This window comes from Pyxicephalus adspersus, chromosome 11, assembly GCF_032062135.1.
Source record: "Pyxicephalus adspersus chromosome 11, UCB_Pads_2.0, whole genome shotgun sequence".
NCBI lineage: Eukaryota > Metazoa > Chordata > Amphibia > Anura > Pyxicephalidae > Pyxicephalus > Pyxicephalus adspersus.
Window position 1 is genome coordinate 35997533 of NC_092868.1, and position 21006 is coordinate 36018538.

At 44.2% G+C, this 21006-nt stretch overlaps 1 protein-coding gene across 1 annotated transcript in view; it reads right to left on the bottom strand.

Annotated features, from left to right (window-relative positions):
* PCSK7 (proprotein convertase subtilisin/kexin type 7) overlaps window positions 1-21006 on the bottom strand; it is a 501704-nt gene that overhangs the window by 374714 nt on the left and 105984 nt on the right. The gene's annotated exons all lie outside the window — the stretch shown is intronic.

The window sequence follows — 21006 nt, forward strand, 5'->3', positions numbered from 1 at the left end:
CACTTTATAAGTGCAAGCAGCATTCTCTTTTTTTTAATGGGTATAGGGGCATGTCCTAAAAGGAACACTACATGTAGGCTTAGTGAATCAGTATTTTCATCTAATGTACCCCTTATTTCCCAATGAGTAAAGATTTCTCTGCATCCAGCAAAGGTTCAGGAGAATGGGTAATTTAAAATCAGAAACCAGTTCAGTGACTTTTTGGTGCTGTTCACAATTTATATTTAATTTGTTGTACTGGTTTTCTAAACGAACAAAGTCCAGTCCAGTCACTAACTAAACAACAATATGGAGCCTTACTATCAAACGGCTCTAGAACTCACAAAGAGCCAGGAGCTTTTGATGGGAACAAACATTCTAAAAGATATAGAGATTGCTGATCCATAACTCTTGGAAAGAAACACACATCAATCAAGTTTGATTGCCAAAGCCACACAGCTCTAGCTAATGATCTGCTGCTTTTATCTTTTTAATTTTTTTAATATGGTGGAATTTTTCCATAGTTGATATCAAACAATAAAAAAAATCACAATTAAATTGGTTTATCAGCTACAGTATGACCCTTTCATCAATCCCTTGTGGTGAAACGCTTCAAGGACGGAAAATGTGCTAACTTGCACCTGGTTCTGTCTGCTTGCTCCATCATATGCATCTGACTCCCTTGATTGCTAGTCTGATGTTTCACTTGCACCTCTTGCTGTCTATTCAAATTGGGAGTGAAAGGTCTGAGCTAAACCAGCAAGGGAGCCAAATAGAGCTTGACCATCCACTTAGAATTGGCTAGCCTAGACCCAAAACACTTGTACCTGACATTTCTTGCTCTTTCTCTTCTCCTCCCCACTTGTTACCCTGTAGCTCCCTAAATTGCACCTTTTCCTCCCATGTTTCTCCGATGTCTCTCTCCTCTCCACCCTTCTACTCTCATGTCACTTTTGTTTTCACTCCTTTCTACCCTGTCCCTCTCCTCTTCACCCTTTTCTCATGTGTTTCTCTCCTAAGCACCCTTCTTCTACCATATGTCTGTGCGTTTCACAAGCAAACTAGTGACTTATTAAACAGATCAGAAAGCAATTTATTTTCTTCTAGTGGATCCTAGTTGAAACTGAATAGGCACACTTTCTGGTGGATGTGCAGTGACTAATGGGGGAGGACAGTTTTTGGGTAGTGGCCAGGACTTGATCCAAAGTTCTTTTGATCCAGGGTTGGTACTGAAGTACCCTTTGTCCCCTACTGATGGAAGGTGAAACATAAATCTAAATGCTTCTCTTTGCCTGGGGGGGGGGGGGGGGGAAAAAAAAATTTTTTTTTTCCCCCCCCCCCCCCACCCCCGGAGCCTTTATACTCTTTTTGAATAGTTCTATAAAGTTCTTCAAGCCCTAAAAAATGCATTAGGTAAAAAAAAAATACCTTTATGCTAGGCCTACCCTCAATAACTAGAAACCTTCGTCTGTTTGAATTATTAGTACATTTTCTATGCAGTTGATAAAATAAAATACTACTGGCACTTTAAAATATTTGGATATATAATATAAAGTAAATGTTTTTTGGTAATGCATTATTGCTTTGTTCTTTTAGAAGCTTGTGAAACTAGCATGATTTGCATTGTCTTTACCTGTATGGTATCTTTCCTGCACATGGGAATCTTCGTACCGCGTTTCCAGTTTATTTGCCTTCTTGGAAACCTTCTGTACCAATTTAAGCTGTTAGGTGTTTTGTGCTTCTATGTACTTGGCCCTGGAACCTTTATAAATGTATTTATTCCATGAATTTTCCTCCAGAGTCTTTTTGTTTCTTTTGCGATTGTCCCTGTTTGCCATTCTCTTTCTGTCTCCGCTCTGTTTCTGTGATGTCAGGGCATCTCATACCTAAACTTCCCTTACCTCCCTCTTCTGGCAGTAGACCAACAGCTTTTCCTTAAATTACTTGCTGTAAATCAACTATGTACACTTCTAGACTTTAGTTAAAAACATCTTAAAGAGCTATTCTAGTATTGGAACAATAAATATATCACATAATAAATATTGTAACAGATCAGCACACATCAGTCTTAAACATTAATTGGTTATTTGTTAACTAAAAAAGGGATATTATTTGTTTGTTTATAACCAGTAAACATTTTTTTTTATTTATTTGCAAGAGCTTGGAGTAATAATGCCATGGCCATGCCAAATTTGTATAAGGCTAAATCGTATTTTATTATGGTATGTTGTTAAATGTTCCACATATACAAATAATTAACCCCACCAGTGGTTTCAATCAACATGGCCACTTAACCAACAATGGGACTTTTGAGGCCAAAACACATTACAAATCTTTTAAATATAACATAATATTAAAAGTTGCTATTTGTTAAATATTATTAAAAAGCAAAATTGCTTACAACATAAAATCACATTTATGAGTCTTATACATCAATATTGATCTACTTTTAGGATACCTTTTATGTTTTAACATATTAGTCCAGTGAATAAACTTTATACATTGTGTATCTGTAGGAGGAAGAGAAGAAGAGGAGGGAAGGAAAGCCAGGCTTTTGAAGGTCAACCAGAGTTAAATGTACAAACACAAAATGTTATTGTCCCAACAACATAATTTAAAAGATTAAGAGCTGTGTCTCTATAAATGAATCCCAGGCTAACATATAACCACTAGTTTCGCAGAAAATAGCAATATGATTTAGTATCATACTAGGTTAGCAATGGCAGTAAAGTGTTTGGTAAGGTGTGTTTCCTGTTTTGGTGCTTCCGCCCTTACTATTGTTGTGTATCCCAGATTATGGGATGTAGTGGCTTCCGCCCTTACTTCTAATAATACTTGCTATATTATCTTTATTAACACTATCTTTTTTTCAAGTTACAGTGTCCTTACTAGCTAGCTAGCAAGCAAAACCACACTATAAATATCAGTTGTGCTAACACACTTTTATTCCTATATTAAAATTTTTTTTTAAAAAAAGTTATTCATACTTACCCATGCTTTGCATTCTACTTTCTCCAAACCACAGTACGTCCAAATTGATATCGGTGTCACTATTAAATCACTTACAAATAGCAATTTGGTATCACAAGACTCCTAATGGGGTAAAAAGCCCCAGCAATAATACTAAGTAAGTCTTGTTTTGTTCCTTTTTTCTTAATTGATTCATTGTTAACATCAGTCTAACATTCAGTCAATGCATATATATGGATTGTTAATACTGTATATTGTTATAAATTCTAAGGTCTCCCCTTACCCCAAGGAAGCCCAGTTTGGGCGAAAGGCATCGTGTGGGACACCTTACTGCCATAGCTATCCTAATATTATACTAAACCATATTGCTGTTTTCTGCGAAACTAGTGGTTATATGTTAGCCCAGGATTCATTTATAGAGACACAGCTCTTTATCTTTTAAATTATGTTGTTGGAACAATAGAATTTTTTGTTTTTAAATTTAACTCTGGTTGCCCTTCAAAAGCCTGGCTTTCCTCCCCTCCTCTTCTTCTCTTCCTCCCACAGATAGACGATATGTAAGCACTGGGCAAATAGGAGTCCACTCCTCTTTGATTATCCATTGAGGCTTTCCTTTCAGGTGGAACAAACTAATAAACCTTAAACATGGCAGGATTACTTTAAGGGCTCTATTTATAAAAAATAACCTGGTGGGAATAATTAATTACTGCCTCGGACATGGAAGATTTTTACAAAGGAACGTTTGAGGGAATGTCTGACTTCCTGTTTTATATATAGAGCCCTTAAAGATAGAAGATATTTTTATAAACTTCTGGTACTAGCTCTGTTACAAGTACAATATTGAGTACAACGCCTACCTACAGCTTCATAATTCACAACTCGACATTAAGGATGAGCAAAAAGGCCTCTGACAGTTTCAGAAAAATTTCCTCGAACGTCCGATGGGTCCGTGAAATTTCAGCGAACCAATTTTACAAATTCCATTAAAGACAATGAGATGTGACCACAGGTTCCCTAAGTCCACGTTCACATGGTCCCTGGGCTGTACTTATCAATGATGAGCAAGAATTCCTCTGAAGTTCCTCGAACTTCTGATGGGTCCACAAAATTTCGGCAACCTGGACGGTCACAGCTGAACTCATATGACCTCTCAATGGAGAATCTCCACCCTTACGTGCCTCCTATCAGCTGTGACCTCAGGTTCCTACAGTCCAGGTTCCCATGGACCCTGGGCTGTACATATCAATGATAAGTATAGCCTAGGGACTGTGGGAACCTGGACAATCACAGCTTAACTCTTCTGACCTCTCAATGGAGATTCTCCATTGAGAGGTCATATGAGATTAGTATACCTGCAGTCACAGCTGATTGGAGTTCCCACTGTCAATATTTGGGACAGTGGGAACCTGGAGGGATTCTGGAGCCTTGAGAATCACCATTGGGAGGTCATATAAGTTCTGTACGCCAGCGGTCACAGCTGATTGGAGGCACGTGCCTCCAATCAGCTGTGACTGTTCAGGTTCCCACCCCCTGCTTTTCCCCTCATTCGTTCTGTGAAAACACGACCTCGCTCGGCATTTGACTTTTTTTGATCATCAAAATCATCTGTGCTGAGACCTGAATCTGCTTATCCTATTGGTCTTCCCTCATGCTATTAGTCATAAGCTGCAAGGAGTAAATAAATAAAACCTGAGATCTGCCAAAGACACAAAGGGTTCATAACAAAGGGGATGCAATTAAGTTGGGATGTTTCAAATTTTATGTCTAACCCTAAAGCAGAAGAGGTAACATTTTTCTGTAAGTTTCTTCCCATTTATTTTCCTTTTTTATGTCTCATGTCTTTGTAACTTCTGTTAGTGGGTGTTTGCACTAATTCAAAAATAAGCTAGTACTAGTTAGTCACCATGAACTGGACCTGTTCTTGTAACATTCATGTTGTTTTGTAGCCGTTCAAGCTGCTTAATTGGAAGTGGCTTGGAAAGTCCTTTATGAACTTATGAAATTACTTGGAAAGCTACCAAATGTCTTCAGCATTTCAACAGCAAATTCACTTGAATGAGACTAACTACTATTATCTATACAGCTCTATAATTTTTATTACCTGGCTTGGCTTGTTTGTGTGAGCACAGGATGTTTGGTTACAAGCTTTCTTACATGCCTGGATTTGCAGGTAATGATTTCGGTGTGCATGTTGTTTATGCATGTTTCCTATGTCAAGCTTGGGGTATTTTGGGATGTTGTAATAATTTTAATTATCATGATCAAATACCATTTTCCTATTGGTGTCCTGATGTGTGACACTTGTCATCCATGCTTATTTGATTTGCATTTCAGGAGAAGAGTACATTTATGATGGGTTGCAGAAAAGTAGTTACTGGTGTTAATATGAGCACTTGGTAGGAGAGAAAAAATGGTTATTTATGGATTTACCCCAAAAATGTATTAGTCAGAAACAAAGATCTGTTTAGAAGTACAATAGACATGGACAATGACAGACCCTGGCAATCCTGAGTCTCTTTTGCAATATTTATTGCTGTCATTATTTGTAGACAATTCTATATCAGTCTTTGTTGACTTTTGGTTCTAAGAGTGAATGTAAATTGTATACCTATTTTCTTTTTATCATTTCATCATTGTGTAATTTCTATACTTCTAATTGAACGTCTTTGTTTTCATATAGTAGCAATATAATTGTAGCATATGTATTCATACAGTAGCAATAAATTGGAGTGATGATGTTTTAATTTAATTAGAAAACACAATGAAAAAATGGGGGCGTGGCCAAGTTGAAGATGGCCTATCTCATAAAAAAAACATGCAACAAACCGCAAATTATGTATAATTATTAATAGAGATGAGAGAATCGAAGCTGACGAAGTTGAATTCGATCCAAATTTCAGAAAAAAATTGATTCGCAACGAATCCGAAATTCCTTGCGATTCGTTGAAACGAATCGCAATTTTTTCTAAAATGGCTGCTACACATGTGAGGACATGGGGCAAGGAACTTTGGGAAGGCGGGATGACCCATGGCATGGCAGCCAGCCAGCCAGCCCTGTGATGTCACACCCCTTTAAATCGCCTCAGCCATCTTGGATTAAGACATTTTACAGCGTTCTGAGTGCAGGGAGAGATGTGTGCAGTCGCTAGTATAAACCTCATTGTGCTAAAAAATTTAAAAAAAAAACGATTTATTAGTGCAGGGAAAGGATAGGGAGGAATCATTTCACAGCATCTTAGTGCAGGGAGAGACATCAGAAGGAGCTAGGGACAGTGCTAGAAAAGCAAATTACAAGTGCAGGGAAAGGATAGGGAGGAATCATTTCAAAGCATCTTTGTGCATGGAGAGACGTCAGAAGGCGCTAGGGACAGTGTTAGAAAAGCCATTTACAACTGCAGGAAAAGATTATTTGGGGATCCAAATAGCCATTATACAGCTCTGTCATTCCATCAACGCACGTGTATATTTAACGTGATATATATATATATATATATATATATATATATATATATATATATATATATATATATATAGGTCTTATATTAGGGCAGGTTGGGGGAAAAGTGCTAGGTCTTATTTTCGGGGTAGGTCTTATTTTCGGGGAAACACGGTATATATATAGTGACGTATTTCAGTACATAAATACAAATATGCAAATACAAATATATTATCAGTTCACTTCCTTAGTTATACGTGGTGAAAGCATTTAGTGACGTATTTGAGTACAAAAAGAAAAATATATAAGCAGTTCCCTTTTGCAGGTGTTGGTGCCGAAAGCGTTTATTGTCCTATTTCCATACAGCGAGGACGAGCTAGTAGAGGACAGTCAGCAGCTACTGCCCAGCCAAGATCTGGAGGAGACATCCACCGCCTTCACCACTAGGCGGGCAAGTAGTGATGAGGAGAGTGGCGTGGGAGGTGGTGTTGCGAGCATTCAGGCTCCTGACCCAGAGACCGTTGAGGAGGACGTCAGTGACATGCATACACTACTCGATGATGCTGAAGGCGATCGCACTTGGGAGCCGAGAGGCAGGGGCTGAGCCAGCAAGGTGGTAGCATGGCTGGTAGTCAGCAGGGTGGCAGCAGTGGGAGGTCGGGAGCCAAATGTGCCCAGGGTAGACCACCTGCTTCGTAGTGGTGAAGGGGTTCACGGAGGCAGCAGCGGTAGCAGTCAGTCAGTGCGGAGTGTTGGGGTAAAATCACCTACTCGGCGGTGTGGCAGTTTTTTGTTAAGCTGCTGGAGGAGGTTAACATGGCCATATGTAAAATTTGTGGGCAGAAGGTGAAGCGTGGCCAGGGTGCCAATATTGGCACCACGGCCCTGCATCAACATATGCAGCGTCACCATAAAGTGGCCTGGGAGAACCGTGGCTCCGATGTGGTGGTCCAGCAACCTCCGCATCACCCAGTGGCACGCACCGGCTTTCAGGCAGTCAAGGCTCCACCACCTCAGCCAGGTGGGAGCTGTATGACATTTACACCTTCTACTGGTCCAGATGCTCCTGCTCCTCCTACTTCTCATTAGTCATTCTGCAAGCGATTGCCACGAGACAACAGTATGCATGCACTCATCTAACGGCGCAGAAGCTGAATGTGCTCCAATCCTAGTTGCTGGTGCTGTAGTCCCTCCCTTTCCAAGTGGTGGACTCTGCACCTTTCAGAGAACTGATAGCTTGTGCCGAGCCGAGGTGAAGAGTCCCAAGCCATCATTTCTTTGCAAAAAAGGCAGTACCAGCCCTGCACAAATATGTAGGTGGGCCAGTCCTTGAGCCTGTCGGTGTCTGCCAAAGTGCACGGCAGCGCCGACGTGTGGAGCAGTAACTACGGTCATGGATAATACATGTCCTTTACGGCTCACTGGGTGAATGTGATTCATGCACAGCCACACCAGCAACTTGGCCAGGTGACACCGCTTCCGCCTCCACGTTCTCACGTCACTGGTCCTGTGACAATGTCTGCCTATGCCTCCTCATCCTCCACTGTGTCCTCAGCTTCCACTGCAGGGACAATTCACAGTGCCCCTCCAGCATACTACATGTGCAAGGCACAGCGGTGTCACACTGTTCTGCACCTGGTTTGCTGGGGGAACAGAGTCACACAGGTGAGGAACTGCTCCGTGTGATTCATCAAGAGATCGAATCAAGGTTTTCTCTGCGACAACTGAAAATCAGAACCATGGTGACCAACAACGGGAAGAACATTCTGCGCTGTGTCAAGGAAGTCTGAGCTATGCAACCTGCATGGCACAGGTGTTCAATTTGGTTGTCAAGCGGTTCCTGAAGTCTTCCACCCATCTGCAAGACATAAAAATGGCCAGGAAACTTTGCATGCACTTCAGCCACTCGTACACCACAAAGAACACCCTCCTAGTTACCCCAAGAAGAAGTGATGTGGAGAAACTGACCTTTGTCAAGATGAATCAGGCGTGGATCAGCCAGGAATTCCACCCACCAATGCCTGATGCATCTGAGTAAATGCTCAGATCTCCGCACTATGTCACCTTGCCGCTCTGCGGTCTCCTAAAGCTGCTGCCATCTCCACACTATGTCACCTTGCCGCTCTGTGGTCTACTGATGCTGCTGCTGCCATCTCCACACTATGTCACCTTGCCGCTCTGTGGTCTACTGATGCTGCTGCTGCCATCTCTACACTATGTCACCTTGCCGCTCTGTGGTCTCCTGATGCTGCTGTTGCCATCTCCACATTATGTCATCTTGCTGCTCTGTGGCCTCCTGATTCTGTTGCCAACTCCAAATTCTGTCATTGTGCCACTCTGTGGCCTCCTGATACTGCCGCCACCTCCAGACTTTGTCCTTGTGCCACTCTGTGTCCTCCTGATGCTGCTGCCACCTCCAGACTCTGTCATTGTGCCACTCTGTGGCCTCCTGATGCTGTCACCACATCCACGCTATGTCATTGTGCCACTCTGTGGCCTCCAGATGCTGTCGCCTACTCCAGACTCTGTCATTGTGCCACTCTCTGCTCTCCGCCTGATGCTGCTGCTGACGCCACCTCCACACTATGTCCTTGTACCACTCTGTGGCCTACTGATGCTGCCACCCCCTTCAGACTTTATCATTGTGCCACTCTGTGGCCTCCTGATGCTGTCGCCAACTCCAGACTCTGTCATTGTGCAACTCAGTGCTTTCCGCCTGATGCTGCTGCTGACACCACCTCCACACTATGTCCTTTTGTCACTATGTGGCCTACTTATGCTGCAGCCACCTCCAGACTCTGTCATTGTGCCACTCTGTATCCTCCTGATGCTGCAGCCACCTGCAGACTCTTGTATTGTGCCACTCTGTGGCCTCCTGATGCTGCCGCGACCTCCAGACTCTGTCATTGTGCCACTCTGTGGCCTCCTGATGCTGCCGCCACTTCCAGACTCTGTCATTGTGGGTGTGGCTTACGAGGAAGCAGCTGCAGGCTGGTCTGTGCTCCTCTCTCTCCGATGTCTGGCTCTAGCCCATGGTTGGGCTGCCGTCGGTGGGGAAGTTCCCCAGGAATAAACCCCAGGCTTCTCGGCCTATACATGATGCGGACTCTGATGGGTTCCATACAACAGATTCTCCAGTTATTGATAAGAATGAAAGCTGTGAAATTTCTGATAAAGATGTTTGTCATGTGAAGAGCAGTATGAAGCATGAACATGAATTGGATAAACCTGTACAGCAGATGGGAAGTTGTATCTAGGGATGCCCAGCAATGGAGCAGTCAGTGCAGTCAGAGCAGTGTTGGGGCAGCACAGAAAGCTTTGCCCACCTCACAGGTGGTTCAGAGGGTGACTCGGAGTCAGTCTACCCCACAGAGAGTTGATGGAGGGGCAGCACCGGCCCAGCACAGTGCAGCCATTTTGCAGACACCAAGGAAGATTTCCTTGGAAAAAAGACAATAAAGGAGAATTTGCAGCAACAAGTTTTGATTCCCATCGGCCAGGTGCGCTCAGCCCACTTGAGAGCCCAGCAAAGTAACAGTGCTGAAAGTACTAAAAAGCCAACAAATGCGGCTTCAAGGGCTCCATCAGCTCAGAAATCCTCCCAGATTTCTGCAAATACAACCAGCATTACAAAGCTCCAGTCTGAGATGGGATCAGCGACCCACAAATCACCGCAGATTCGTCCATCACCTGTGAGTGGGAAGGGGGCAGCTCATGACATGGCTTCCAGTCCATCTGAGGACCCAGCAACGTTTAAACACCCGGCAGAGGTGACCGAGCAAGAAAAACAGCCTACCAGCCTGGGCTGAGCCTAGCACAGAACATTCCAGCCCTTGTAAAAGAAATGGAAACCCTGAGGAAAGCAAAGAGAACAAGCCAAAGCCAGATAGAGGGAATGTATAAATTAAAGGCTGCAAATCCCTCCAAGGAAGCTCTGTATGACAGCAAGCTGAAATCACTGGCTATGGAACTCGCTTCGGTGGTTGGAAAGATCGACTCAGTCCAGGAACAACTGGGACCCATAGGAGAGACTTATAAGAATAAAATACAAGGGACTGAGGAACCCACCAGTATGCCATTGGTAAGGAAATCTGTGTTGCAGCAGCCAATATTTTTTTACCAGCGAAAATACCTGTCTGAGGATAGCAATATAACCAGGGAGATTCAGCAGCAGAAGAGAGACTGTGCACTATCACCACAGCCAGCAGGGGGCAGCAGGGAGAACGTTCATTTTGCACCAGTTACATCTGCAGAGGTATTAAGGGGCAATTCTGCTCAGCTGGGAGCAATGGACAGCAGTGCAGCCCAGATAATGGACTCACTTGAGAATGTAGAGATCCATGGTGGGGGGAGTCAGGAGTACCCCATTACTGATAATGGTGGGGGAGGTAATTTGTTTGATGGGGAGGTGCAATGCATTTCGCAAGGATCTGAATGTACTAGCTCAGATAATCATGGCAATGAGGAGATGGTGCCAGATATGACAAATGATTTCCCCCCTCTAGTAAATCAGCCACAAACATCTAATGGGTCCAGTAGTGGTTCTGGGCCGGTACCCCCTCAGAATGTTTGGAGCCGCAGGGCCCCTTCAGTGTTTTCTAGCACTGTCTCCCTGGGGCAAGCGTTTGAGAGGAGAAATTTGGTGAGATTTAGGAATAAAGGTCCCAAAGATGAATTACCCAATAGGCGTTATGTGGTGCGGGAATTGTTGTGTCACCAGATGGGCTTTGTACCAGCTGATATTCTGGCTGTCATTAACCTCCCAGATAATCAGGGTTATGATGTCAGCTTTAAGCTAATGTCAAACTTGGATAAATTCTGGGCTCAGTTCAGAAGGTTCAGGAATATAGAAGGCTGGGACAAGTTTACCTTTATCCCAATCTCAAAGCCAGATATAGTGAATGTCAATATCTTATTCTGGAATGAGTCGGTTCACCCCCATGACATTGTAATCTGGCTCAGATGCCATTGTGATTTGGTCTCTGACCTGACCAAGAATAAAGATGCAGATGGCATCTGATCTGGACAGGGGATTAGAGAGTTTCAGTGAAGCTGAGACAATCTAATAATGTCACCCATCACCTGCTAAATTCCTTTTTTATTGGTCGGGAGAGATGTCTGTTTCTATCCCGGTCAGCTAAGGCTGTGCTATAAATGTGGCAAATCCGGTCACCTGGCCAACATTTGTACAATAAAGAAGTGCAATCTGTGTGGTGAAATTGGCCATACAGGGTCAGATTGTGTGAATGTGGGGTGTAACTTGTGTGGTGAACATGACCATTTCCATAGAGAATATTCTCAGGCTCATCACAATCTATGTAATGACCCTGCAGATGTGGAGCTGATTACTGCTACAGAGGTCTTAGAGGAAGATGCTTTAATGTCAGACATAATCCTAACCGGAGATGATCCTCAGCCAGAGGTGTAGGAAACCAGAACACACCTGGAATGTGAACAACCTGGGGAACATTTATCCCAGGATTCACTGCCATCTGTTAGTTCTGCCTCTGCTGTGCCCTCTCCTTCTGTGCAGTGAAGTCACGCAATCTAAACGAAAAAATAAAAAAGAGAAATCTAAAGAGAAACCAGCAAAGAAAGTAAAAGGTGCCAAAGAAGTTGGGGGGGGGGTCATTGCCTCTAAGAGGTATGATGTGCTGGTGGGATCCAACATTGATCCCTATGAGTTAGAGCTAAAACAGGAACTAAAAAGAATAGAAAGAAAATGTGAGTCCGGGTCAGACGATGATCCACCTACCAAGAAAAGATCCTTTCCAGGGCCAGAAATGGAGATACCTGGATGCAGATGTGTTTTTCCTGCAGGAGACTCGCCTGTCTTCGGTGAAGTCATTACGTGATGCGGAGGCCGAGTGGCAGACCGGACCCCTTATGCAGGGGTTGCCATTCTTTTTAATACAAGGGATGTAATAATCCATAGATTGACAGAAATATCAATGGGTAGATGTCTGATGTTAGAGGTAACTATACATGGGAGAAGACTCCGGTTCATTAATATTTATGGAGCAGAAAGGAATGAGAAATTAGTGCCTTATTCTGATCATGTTGTCCTTTATTTTTGTTTGGGGGTTGGTAAGCGCCCGGACATGGGTAGGGGACTCTGGAGACTGAACTCCAGCCTTTTAGAAGAGTAGCTTGTACAGGAAGAAGTAGAAAGTCTCCTGCAGAGACAGATGGATAGGCAGGACTTCTAAGAATGTAATGCAGATTGGTAGGAAGATGTCAAGGAGGAAATCACTTCTCTATTAAAGAGGTTATCAGCCAATAGGGGAAAAAGTAAATATAGGCACTACATGAGATTATGGAAAGAGTTGGAGTCCCTTTATTTAGATGGGGTGGTGGAAGGGGAAAAGATAACCCAGCTAAAATCTGAAATCAAGCAATATCAGTACAGCAGATAGAACTCTTTAAAGTTGGAAAGAGATTAAGGGACCCCGGGAACACTAGATCCCTTGAGAATTGCAGGGATAGAGTGGAGAAGAAACTGATAACTGATCTCATGGATTCCCATGGGGTTTTACAGGACTCCTGTGCAGAAATCCTAGAAGTTGTAAAAACATACTATGCTGTCTTATTCCAGAAAAAGGATTTAGATAATAAAAGGATGACCAAGTTCTTGGCAACAACTCCAGGTCCTGACACAAATAATTTAGACGTTTCCCCCTGCACAGCAGACATAACGGTAGCGGAGGTCAAAAAAGCCATAGACAAGTTGTCCATGAGGAAGGCACCGGGTCCTGATGGCATAACTGCCAAATTTTATAATAAATTTAGAGAAATTCTGGCTCCTATTTCTTGTGGAGGTTTATAAGAGCTGTAGAGAAGTCATACCTGGAGAACAGCACAAGAAAACAGCTCTACCATAGTACCTGCAGGTCCTTCTTCTGTTCTCCACTGGCACTCAGGGACTGTGTCACATCGCCTCTGCAGGAAAGTTTGAAATATCTGAATGGCCATAGATTACCTGCAAAGGTGTTTGATGTCACCTGGTTGTCCTTGCACAGTAAAATGTTTATTAGGGGAAATCTAAAGATTGTAGCTGATAGGAGTTGTCCTTTAGGTTGTCCCCAAGAAGAGTCAATGGAGTATTTCATGGTGGTCGGTAAGGCTTAAAATTCAGAGGCTGAAACTCGGGTGTATGGGGTCCCCCAGACAATTCCCAATGTTAACCGGGAAACAATCTATATCATAATATCTGTGGAGAAATATTATCACTGGCATGCAAGGACCAGGGTGGCCATGTGCAATGAATTGTTTGTTCCTGGGAAGGTGATAGATTTCATTATGTCTGAGCTCAAATGGATCAAATCATTAGAGATCAGGAAATGCATGAAAAATGCTGAATTGTGGAAAAATGTGAATCTCTGAATTCTGCTCCAGGAAAACATTCTGATTATTTATTGTTTCTTTATTAGAGCCAAGAATGGTGGGACTTTGATTTTGTTCTAGAAGTGTTTGTTTGCGGAGTGTTGTAAATGTTGTAATATGTTGTATTTTGTGATTGTTTTTACAATAAAAATATCCAGTCTCTGTCATTGTGCCACTCTGTGCTCTCCACCTGATGCTGCTGCTGACGCCACCTCCTCACTATGTCCTTGTGTCACTCTGTGTCCTCTTGATGCTGACGCCACCTCCAGACTCTGTACTTGTGCCGCTCTGTGGCCTCCTGATGCTGTCGCCAACTCCAGACTCTGCCATTGTGCCACTCTGTGGCCAGTTATCCCTGTGGTCATTTTTCTGACACCTTCTGCTCCTAACCCCAAAATGGGAAGGATTAAGAGGCCCCACTTTCACGGTCTGTATTCAGACTGAAAATCCTGATGCTGCTGCCACCTCCCCACCTGATGCCACACATCAGATGCCTAGTGCTTCTAATTTCACCAACCTTCATCAGCGGGTACTGTTGTTGCCAACCACCGCCCCACTCTGTCACCGGGTGTTATGCAAGCGGGTGTGGACCCACTGTGCCACTGACTGGGTATGCTCCAGAGGGGCGTAACTAAGCCGCTACCAGGTCTTCACTAGAGCCTCTGATGGTGAGGATAGGCTTGGGCTGCAGGGTAGCTGCCAGGTGCCACTCCTGAGCAATCCCCAGGCCAGTGGCAGCTGACCACAGGAGTCAGGAAACCCGGTGCAAGCACCAAGGGGCTTGCATGGCCAAGAAGTCCAGAAACAAGGATCCAAGGTCAGGGTCAGGCGGCAATCAGGCAAAGTCGAAAAATGTAATCCGAGGTCAGGGTCAGGCAGCAAACAGGCTAAGTCCAAAAACATAAGCAAGGTCCGGTACACAGCAAAGCAAAACAGAGAAAACACCTTAGCACTGAGCGTTACACAGGGTAAACCTAGAGATTGTTCAGGCAACTTCCTGTAGTAGGAGGTGCCTTTAAAAACCTGCAGAAAACCAGCCATAGGCTGTAGAAAACAGAGTGAGTGTATGTGTTACCTCATAGATTAAGAGAGACACACCCACGCCAGCTCAAACACCAGAGCAAGTCTCCAGCATGAAAGAATCTCAAGCATGGAACACAGGTAGTGAGGTTACCTGAAAGATAGGACCCGGCGCCCGTGCCTGCAATTAGGAGCAAGGGCGCTGGCACGACCTGCAGTGCTAACACCGGGTCACTTTGTGGTCTCCTGATGCTGCTGCTGCCATCTCCACACTATGTCACCTTGCCACTCTGTGGTATCCTCCTGATGCTGCTGCTGCTGCTTCTGCCATCTCCACACTATGTCACCTTGCCACTCTGTGGTATCCTTCTGATGCTGCCACCTGCCCAGTACAAAACTCTAGATGCCAGATACTAATAACGTTCCACACTTTGTTCCAGAGCCCACCACCCCTTCCTCCTGTTGTTACTAGTGCCGCCTGGCCAGTACCCAGTACCCACCTGTAGATGCCAGTTAACAAGGCTGTCTATGCTGCATTTTAGAAAGTTACAGCTAGCAGATAGGAAAAGGCAGTGCCCTACAAAGCAATGTCTCCACTAGCTAATCGTTGTACACTGTCCATATAGGTGATGTCCTCAACTTCTAATGCCCTCCTTGCTCCGTCTCAGGGACCACCGCCTCCTCCTCCCAGTACCCAGCTCTAGATGCCAGACTAGACTCAAGCTCAACAGGGTCTTCTTTCCCCACTGATTCCGCCAAGCCCGTTCCCTTTCATGTGGTTTCGCTACATAGTTGGTAGGGACAGATTGGAATCTTGCTCATCCATTCATGTCTCCAATAGCTACAGCTTTGACACTGTCCATTTAGGTGATGTCCTCAGCCTCTAATGGCCTCCTTGCTCCGTCTCAGGGCCACTGCCTCCTCCTTCCAGTACCCAGCTGTAGATGCCAGACTAGACTCAAGCTCAACAGGGTCTTCTTTCCCCACTGATTTCGCCAAGCCCGTTCCCATTCATGTGGTTTCGCTACATAGTAGGTAGGGACAGATTGGAATCCTGCTCATCCATTCATGTCTCCAATAGCAACAGCTTCGACACAGTCCATATAGGCGATGTCCCCAACTTCTAATGCCCTCCTTGCTCTGTCCCAGGGCCCACCGCCTCCTCTTCCCAGTATTCAGCTCTGGATGCCAGACTAGACTCAAGCTCAATAGGGTCTTCTTTCCCTGCTGATTCCGCCAAGCCCGTTCCCTTTCATGTGGTTTCGCTACATAGTAGGTAGGGACAGACTGGAATCTCGCTCATCCATTCATGTCTCCAATAGCTACAGCTTTCATCCATTCATGTCTCCAATAGCTACAGCTTTGACACTGTCCATTTAGGTGATGTCCTCAGCCTCTAATGGCCTCCTTGCTCCGTCTCAGGGCCCACTGCCTCCTCCTTCCAGTACCCAGCTGTAGATGCCACACTAGACTCAAGCTCAACAGGGTCTTCTTTCCCCACTGATTCCGCCAAGCCCGTTCCCTTTCATGTGGTTTCGCTACATAGTTGGTAGAGACAGGCTGGAATCTCGCTCATCCATTCATGTCTCCAATAGCTACAGCTTCAACACTCTCCATATAGGTGATGGCCTCAACTTCTAATGCCGTTCTTGCTCCATCTCAAGGCCCACCGCCTCCTCCTCCCAGCACCCAGCTCTAGATGCCAGTTAACAATGCCATCCACACTTCTCAGGGCCCACCGCCTCCTCCTGCTTTCACTGATGCTGCCGATCTCCAGAAGCTAAAGCTTCTACACTGTCCATATAGGTGATGGCCTCAACCACTAATGCCGTCCTTGCTCCGCCTCAGGGCCCACCGCCTCCTTCTTCCAGTACTCAGCTCTAGATGCCAGTTAACAATGCCATTCACACTTCTCAGGGCCCACCGCCTCCTCCTCCTGTTTTCACTGATGCTGCCGCCTGCCCAGTACCCAACCGTAGATGCCAGTTACTAATGCCGTCCAAACTTCGTCTCAGGGCCCACCACCTCCTTCTTCTGCTTTTACTGATGCTGCCGCCTGCCCAGTACCCAGCTCTAGATGCCAGTTACCAATGCAGTGCCCACCGCCTCCTCCTCCTCCTGCTGCTGCCACCTGTCACTTGTAACTTATAACAGAGCTGTTTAGCTGGCTAATATTTTCACTGAAAGACCCCCCTCAGAGACCTCTGCCTGTACTCTGAAGCCTGTGCATGCCTTGTAACGGAGCTGTGAAACCTGGTGGCTAATTTTTGGACCAGAGGAACCCCCTCGTGACCCTCTCTGCCTCTACTCTGAGACCGTATAAAATCCGGCATGTTCCCTTGTCCACCCCATAAAATGGCCTTGCCAGCAACAGAAAAAAGACTTCCTTATTTTTTTTTTCTACTTGCACAGTGTTGTGCAGAGCTGGAAGAAACTTGACATCTCTTTTTAAATGTATTTATAGGCTGTAGAAGCTCTACACAGTCCAAAAAAACAACCCAAATTTTTCCCCCAGTGACTTTAATGAAGTTCGAATTTGACGTTCGAGCACCCGAATAATAATGCATTATTCGACTGAATAGCCGTCAAATCGAATAGTGAGCTATTCGACCAACACTAGTGCTGACACCCTCTCCACTCTGTCGGGGGGGCTCTACTTGTATAAGCGGTTAATAGAACAGGTTCTGTAGGCATCTTTGTGGAATCAGCTGACAAGGGTGTAAAAGGAGTGCGCTTTTTCTTGATGTAACATGGACCTGTAAGGCTTGAGTTATTTGGTGAGTTTTGGCCCCGTGACTGCCCAAATAAGTGAAGTGTGCAGTGATTCTAATAGCGACGCCTGTCATCTGCATGTCATACTGACTCACAGTGTTATTTCACTACTACAGCAGACTCCCTATGCGTGTTACTGCAAGGCACAGTGTTCTACACCACTATCAAGGCTTTCTGCAGGCCAGAAATAGACTTTTTTAAACACGATTTGCTGCAAATAAATTTGGATCGAAGCGAATCTTTTCGGAAAATTTGGCGAACCGGCCAAATCAAAGTTTTGAGAAATTCGCTCATCTCTAATTATTACCACCCATTATTGAGGAATCAGTTCAAACAGACAGGGTTACTTACCAGTACAGGGAAATGTATTCAATGATTTTTGTAACATCTCCACCAACTCTTCTGGATGGAAGGGTTGCCAAAGACAGATTGAGCTGTCATAGATAAATGAAAGTGTAAAGGTTGGAGAGGGTCACAGCCTGTATGGAGAACACCACATCCAGGATGGAGACGTTGGGCAGGATAGAAAGTTCACAAACAGGATGGAGAGATCACAGCCAGGATGGAGGAGTCATGGCCAGTAGAAGAGCAATTATTGCAAGCCGTAAAATCCAGTGATGTGTGTACTGCATTGATGATGTTCCCAAAATGTGTGAAAGTTGTTGTTTTAAATGGGATTCAGTTAGTTAATGAATTGGCCTAGCTGTATTGGACAAACATATATGTGAAACACTGGTTTCCACAAATATAAAGTGTAGTAGCTACAAAAGGGCAAATCACCCTTCTGTAACACATAACTGTGTGCAAGTACACTGAATTTATTTTATTTTTTTTTGCAGTTTATAGTGCCCTGTGTACAGTACCAAAAATGCAGCACACTTAATTGACTCCTAATGCTGCCCTTCTGAGTCAATTAAGGAGATTGTCATTGTAGAGGGGAATGCAAGATGCTGAAATAATGTCAAATTAAGGTATATTTCCTGGTTCCACTTAATGTACATATAAATATATATATATACCTTGATTTTGTGTATTGCTGCATTGGAGTTCAGTGTGTGTCTAAGAGACTAACAGAGTATTTAATAAGCAGAAATTAATTTCTAGTAAGGTTTAGAGGGCTGGTCTTCATTGGCTGAATTTTCCAGCTTGCATGATCAAAGCAGTACTCCTCTGCTAGCAACAGCACTGTGTAACTGTATGTTCTAATGCTGTTCAAATCATCCCATTCCTCCATACAAACAGGTCATGCATTGGAATGTTATTATGAAGAGATCGAGCTGCCTCAGGACTTGACTTGTTATGTCAAAAAATGAAAGTCATTTTGAATATAAATTCCTAGTTTATGTTACAGCCAAGACTTGGAACCATTTCACACATGCAGTTGACAGCAGTGTTCTGTCACAGGCTTAGTCATGGTCCCAATCACTCCCATTCAAGCAATGCACAGCACTTGGTTTTCTGTCATAGGTACCAAAACCCTTTAAAAAAATGTTCTTAAATTTGACATACTTCAAGATTTAGTTTTCTTCTGTCTGTCAAAATTTGTGGTTCCTTTTATAATATTATCCTACTGAGAATGAACTGGATTTGGTGACCATTAGAGAATATTATAATTTGTGATCATTTTTGGCAGCATCTATTTAGCACAGTGTTTCTCCATCTAACCAAGGGCTTTCAAGGGCTTTTGGCTGGAAGTCTGCTCATTAGTGTCAGCACAATCCCCTTTCAGCATGCACAGTCTCAGAGCGGGGGATGTAGAGAGACCATTTACATCCAAAGGGAAGTCGGGGATACACAGGCTGCAGAGCAGAGGACTGACAGCTTTTTGTCTGATATTTCCTGCTGCTGCAAGCAACACAGACAAAGATAGGAAAAACGACACATACAAGGAGAATGAACAGAATGAGCTGTTCTACGGCAGCCAACAGATCGCTGCCTAGATGATTGCCTCCTAACAGACAGGGTGATAATTAGTGTTGGTGTTTTGAATTCAGGTTGTCCCTATATTCGACCCAAAAATGGCTGTTCGAATTTGGGTAGACCCGACCCGAAAAAAACAAGATTCGACGGTAAAAATTTGGATAAAAAAAAGTGTTAAAAAAAATTAATGTTAAATTAATTTATTGAGTGTTTGTGTTTATTTAACTAATTTATTATTTTTTTATAGGTTATCCTACAATGACATGATATTTCTTAGACTTTAACACACTTTCCAGCACAGAAATATTATGATACATTTGTTACATGTTACATTTTTCTGTAATCCACTGTGAGAAAAATGTAACAAATGTATCATAATACTGTGCGTGTTAAGCTGCGTACACACGTCAAATTTTTCTCGCCCGATAATCGGCATCGGCCAGATATCGGGCGAGAATCTGGCGTGTGTACAGCCCCAGTTGTTCATCGTCCATGGATCCGTCCTGGCGGATCCATGGACGATGAACGATGAGCGATCCTAATTCAAGGGAAGGGGGAGAACGCGCAGCAGGGTGCCGCTCCGTCGTTCTCCCCCTCCCCTCTCCATAGAGCAGAACGGTGCTGTACAGAACGATGTACAGCACTCGTTCATGCATCGTGTAGTCCTTTGTCGTTGGAAAGGATCGTGAAAGATCCTTTCCAACGACAAGAATTGCACGTGTGTACGCAGCTTTACAGAGTAAGAGATACTTGCCGGCCGGAAGAAAGTGCGATCCCCAGGGTACTACAGGTTTATTAACCTGTAGTGCCTTGGGGATCGTAGTGGAACTAGAGTTCATCTGCAGTTCAGTTCCCACGGTCACGTGACTGTGGGAACTTTGCGGTCACAGCTGTGACTGCAGGCGATCCCCAGGCATTAGAGGTTGAATGGGGACAAGTTTACCCATTCATCACATCTAGTGCCCTGCGTTCTTGGATAGAGAAACTCTATTGCTGTTGTAGTCCTGTAGTATGTGTTCCTGGATAAAGTTACTCTATCCAAGAGCGCAGGACTCCCTGACCCTGATTTATGAAAGCTCTCCAAGGCTGGAGAGAATACACTTTCATCAGTGGAGCTGGGTGATTCAGCAAACCTGAAATGGATCTGGTCCAAGATTCAAAACATTTGCTAGTAAATTTCAAATTATTTTTAAATATCCATTCCATGTTTTCTGGATCACCCTGCTTCACTTTTGAAAGTGTATTTTCTCCAGCCTTGGAGAGCTTTCATAAATCAGGGCCCCTGGGTTCTTGGATAGGGAAACTCTATCCAAAAACACATACAACTAGTAAACCTAAAAGTCCCTAAAAATAACCTGAATTCTCCCGCCATTGACTTCAATGGTGTTCGAATTCGGCATTCGATCACCCGAACAATGCCCCTGATTCATCAATAAAATCCACGCTCGCTGGAAGCGCGAAAGTACGCGCGGCCATTGATCGCGGATTACCGCGGTCCGGACTCGAGTGTGCGCGTACACTCGCCT